Source organism: Micropterus salmoides, unplaced genomic scaffold (assembly GCF_014851395.1).
Source record: "Micropterus salmoides isolate LMB-PRFRI ecotype aquatic unplaced genomic scaffold, ASM1485139v1 Ms_hic_scaffold_9, whole genome shotgun sequence".
Lineage (NCBI taxonomy): Eukaryota > Metazoa > Chordata > Actinopteri > Centrarchiformes > Centrarchidae > Micropterus > Micropterus salmoides.
The window spans coordinates 1954789-1959971 of NW_024044681.1; the positions used below are offsets into that span (position 1 = coordinate 1954789).

The following is a 5183-nucleotide window of genomic DNA, read 5'->3' on the forward strand; positions in this document are numbered from 1 at the left end:
GCAGGAGCTGGGAAAGAAACTTTTCAAGCGGCGGCGGGTTCTGAGCAAAGAGAGAGGAAGAACATCGGATAGTGGAGCGGTCGTCGATCAGGGACTCATCACCATCCATCACCTGAAGAAGAGAAAGTCAGTCGTCAAGAAATATTCTGTCAGCTCTTTACAGATGTTAGACCTGATGCTCGTGTTTGGCGTTTTGCGCACGAAGTAAAGTCAGCCATGTCGTGTTTCTGTCCGTATTTCAGGTCGAGCGCGAGAGCGAACATCACTCTGTCTGGAAGAAGAAGAAAGCTGCTCAAGCAGCTGCAGCACATGCAGCAGGAGAAGGCCGGTATGGAAGGTAAAGGATGACACTAAACTGTTTAAAGGATAACGCCGTCAAGTTCTTAATAAGAGAACTCCAGCACAGAGAAAGGAAAGAAAAAGAAGGAACTCGAACATAAAAACGCAGCAGTTTGGCAGGTCTTTGTTGGTCCAACAGCAACGCCCTGTTGATGAATACAAATTAAAAGTTCTGTTGCGATCTACCAGTTTTACATAAGCTCTGACTGACAGTGAAACATTTCCAGCCGATAGCTCTTATGTGTTCACATACAATGCAGATTTAATCGCTTTCCTCGCTCAGGGAAACAGCTGGAATAAAGTTAGACACACATTTTCTTAACTCATCAGGTAGTTCAACCTCCTCGCTTTCTTTTCTCCAAGTAACGTCCAGGTTGTCCAGTTTTTATAAAAATATGAAGTAGTAGTCCAGCAGAGCTCTGGGTGCCAACCGCCGCTAACAACAACAGTGGAACCGGATGTGCACGGAAGGTTTCGAGAAGCTCTCGGTGAAGATAAATCTAGTTATAATCCCAAAAACTAAAGTGAAAACCAAAGCAGTTGACTCTGAGCTGAGGGTAATTGTTGTCAGAGCGGCGTCACTCCCCCGCTCTGCCCGGTCCTCTCCAAACAACGCTCTGAAGCCCTCGCTGACGTTTGGACGTCAAGCGAATTTCTCGCTCAAGTTGAAAAATCTGAACTCGAGCGAACCAGTGAATGTCGCAACAAACAAATCTTCCGCACCGCCCAGAGCGAATTCACAGGAATTAGCATTTGCATTGACTTTTTGTGTAATCAAGCCAACCGAAACGCTGGATCTGCTTTCAGTGTGAACACAACTTTACCCTGTCGAGGACGGATCGCTGATTTTTTTTTATTTATTTTTTATTTTTTTGGGGATGAAACTGATTTATTCACTGTTTATTTGACCGAGTCTGTTATTTTTGGAGAGAAGACCTCAGTGGTAAATCGGCTTTGGTAGAAACCTTCTGAACGGTCAACAGCGAAGTTATCGGTACTTTGGGATCGCCTCAGCTCGCTTGGAACCTCGGTGGCGGCGACTTGAGCCGGTACCACGAGGAAAAGGGACTTTAAAGACACTGTAGTGATGCTTAAAAAGCTCAGAGGAAAAACATTTGTGTTCCTTGTTATTCACTTTGATGCTTCATGATGACGTTTCACTTTTTGTGGTGATTAATTCTGTGTTTTGTTCCTCAGTCGAAGCGGCGGCGGCGGCGGCACCACCGAAGAAGAAACAGGACTCGACACCTGCTCCAACCAAGAAGAAGAAAAAGACTCCTGCCGGATCCCAGGGGGACGTCGAGATGGCGGACATTGAATGAAGGGACGACGGGATGACGCCGTCTCTCAGAGGAGTCGTGCAGCGCCGCACGTTTCAGCTGAACGGACGAGTTTGTGTTTGAACTGAACTCTGAAGTACGACCGAGTGTTTAATCTGAGTTCGTACCCAGACGGACGTTAATTCGTCTGCACCTGTTCGAGTCAGACAAGGTGTGTTTTATGAAAAGATGCTGGAAGGATGCAAAGATTGTGAGTGACAGGAACCTATGGAAGGCCGCGAACGCCAGGAAAATTAAAGATACTCATATTAAATCAAAGTGCTGGCTCTGTAACCATCTCATAATTTGGATTAGTTTTCCTTTTATCTGTTAATGTGGACTAACCAAAGGTTTAGTGTTGTCATTGTGCTTCCGTAGCATCACGTCGTCACTCTGCTGTGATTACGGAGGCTTTGTTTCTTGAACCACATTAATCAAAATATTAAACAGTTTATTGCTGGTAACATTTAACTTCTGCTGTTTTTTCGTTCATTCTCACCGTATATACCTTTGCACACGTATAGTTATTTAAATTCATCAACAGCATCTTAAAGAATCCATAATTTTACTGTAGTCTGGTATTATTGTAATCGTATCTTATTGTTGGCTTACAAAATATAAACATGGTATTTGGTTATTTGAAATGCATTAAGTCAATTTTTATTTTAATTAATTAATAATTATCAGTGTGTTACAATTCAGACTTAGTCAAAAATTCATAACGTACAAAAAAAATATATATATATATACAGTGTGTGTGTGGTGTGTGTATATACACAAATGATACACATTAGATCATAATGTACAGTGTTATTTATATCATTATGTAAAACTACTGTACTAATGTATGTGTACACAGTAGCTCTGCTGTAATCTTGAGAAGTTGCAGAGCTAGAGTCTCGGTTCGTTGCTCAGTGTTACACTGTAGATTTTCCAGCTGAACTGACTCTCACATTTGACCCTTTTCTCTCTGCGAGAAATGCTAACTAAAAAAAATGAAAATGCTTTGAGAAAAGGTTTATTTGCACGATAAGAAAACATGCAACACAATACGGTTTCCCTCATATAAAAAAAATACATTTCCACCGTAAATTGGAGCAGAAAATGTCTCCAGATTGCAGGAAATTACTAGTTTAATGCTGAAAATCTTCTGGGGGAGGACCCCCAGAGCATGCATTGTATTGATGCTACACTCTCTTAGGGGCTGAGCACCCCTGTAGGTCTGATCCTAGAATCGCCCCTGTTTGACCTTTTATTTACAGCATTATAGTTCAAATTTATATCATAATAGGTTGTATATTAACTTATTGGGAGAAAACCGACCGGTAGTTCTATATAAAATGAGACATTGAGCTCCCCATTTAGCCAAAATGGTATGATCCTCGTTTCATAAGGCTGCAAAGATTCAATGGTGAGATTAAATCAGTCTCCGCCCATCGAAGCATCAAATCTTCAACTATTTGGGTTCATTCCTAACTGTCCTAAAAGGTCTTCCGTACAATTCAAACAAGTAAAAATGCATAATTTTGGCTCAGTGTGTGAAAATATGTGTTATAATATATATTAAAAAAAATTCATTAATGATAATTGTGGCTTTTATAAAGGATACTATTTTTAACTATTCTGCCTGACTGGTAATTTCTTATATAAACAAGGATTTTTAATCCAATAAGTCGAAATAATAACAATAAAGAATATTATCGTTTAGTAAATCTCATCATCACTTAGTGTCTCATAATTTTTACTGTGTGTGTGGCTCCTGTCAGAAAAGGGCTTCCATACAATTTAAACATGAACAAATGTTTTGGGTTTTTTTGGTGTTACTGAGCTTCCATAATGGATTGATGGGATATTAATAAAGTAAACTATTTATCTCTGTGAGCTGATGTATTGTTCATGTTGAGCCTCTTCAATTATTGATGTAAATTGATTATATAAACAGAGATTTTCTTTATTTTTAAAGTTGTTTTTTTTTAAACAGAAGCTTTTTATATGCATGTAAATGTAATTTAAGTAATGTAATGATTTTAGTTAATAACCTTGTAATAATAATGTAGCGGTGTTGTCGGCAGGATGCAGACTCCATCCCTCCCCCTTCCAGAGGACAAAGACTGAACTGGGTCAGACTCCGGAGCGATGAAGAAGAAGCAGGTCTTCATCACCAACATGCTGCTTTTACCGTCACGTCAACATGTCGCCGGTTTGATTCCCTGCATTTAACGCTGCGGAAGGACACACGGTTATTACCGAACATTTAACGCAGAAAAACACGATTTCATTCGGGATATTTTTTTTTTATCCATCAGCGTCCTCTCGGGATGGATGAGAGAAGCATCTTGTTCGCTTGCTGGGACTGAACTGGTTTGATTGGGACTGCTGGTTCTCCCCCCTCCCCTCCCGGTCCAACACCGACTCCTCAGACTGTAGACCGACCCACGGACGGATGATGGACGCGGCGCCGAGTTAATCTGCGTCGTCGGTGGAGACAAAGGTACAAAAAAAAACAAATCTCAGCGAACTACGTCGCTTGTGTCCCAGTTTGAGCTGCGTTTTCTCTAATTAAAACCAGCACAGCGACGTGTTGGAGGCAGGTGGGACACGGAATATCCCACAAGCTAGCAGCTACACAAAGCCAGACACGAGCTGCTGAGGAGGCTCTTACCTGTTTAATGTCGTACAGGTGTAACACTTTATTTACTTTGCTATATGGCCTTTAAGCTAGCATCTTCAGACCTGTTCGCTCTGACGATACGCGAAGCTTCGCTTTCGCTCAAGTATGTGTCTCCAAGTTCTTGTTAGCTGCAAACAGCTAGTTAGCTAAAGGTGTATTTGTGTGAAAGTGCTGGTGCTTGCTTGTTACATTAATCACTCAGACCTGTTTTAAAAACCTATTTTAATCCACGTCTTCTCTGACATGTCCCTTGTGTTCTTCGCTCGACTCTTTCGCCCGCAGAGGTCGAATCTTTCCGGGTTTGGGGCGAACTATGGCTACAGTTCGCCTGTTATTAATTGTTGTTAATTAATCGATGTTTTGAACTCCAGTGATTTAAAATAACCTGAGGCAGAAGTGTTCATCGTAAGTAAAAGTATGTGAGCATTATCCGTAAAATGTACAAAAGAATCAAAGTAAAGTCAGTTATTATGCAGATTAAACACTTTTTTATAATGCACCATATTTTATAAAGTGATTATTTGTTTTGTAATTAAATTCTTAATATTTAAAGTAAAATGTTGTCCCTCTGAGTGCGGTGGAGGAGAGGCGTAAAGATAGTATTGGAAATACGCAAGTACTTTTTTTAATTTATTTTAATAAAAACAGAAAAAGTCTTATTTCAGAAAATAACAACTGCAACTGAGGACACAGGAGATTTCCTCTCTATTATACTTCTGTATAATATGCTCTTAACTAATACTTCATTCACACATAGATTACTCTATACTGTTGTATTTCTCTGACACCAAAATCTCCCTGAGAATTATTCTTCTCGGTTTGTGGAGGAGGCAAGAAAATAAAATGTTTTGGTG

General features: G+C 40.2%; 2 long non-coding RNA genes across 2 annotated transcripts; both read left to right on the forward strand.

Annotated features, from left to right (window-relative positions):
• The first annotated feature begins 61 nt into the window (after window positions 1-61).
• On the forward strand, window positions 62-275 carry LOC119894915. The gene is made up of 2 exons (XR_005443001.1): window positions 62-126; window positions 243-275. It is a non-coding gene; the product is annotated as an uncharacterized LOC119894915 (long non-coding RNA).
• LOC119894914 lies at window positions 275-2129 on the forward strand. The gene is made up of 2 exons (XR_005443000.1): window positions 275-337; window positions 1537-2129. It is a non-coding gene; the product is annotated as an uncharacterized LOC119894914 (long non-coding RNA).
• The last annotated feature ends 3054 nt before the right edge of the window (window positions 2130-5183 follow it).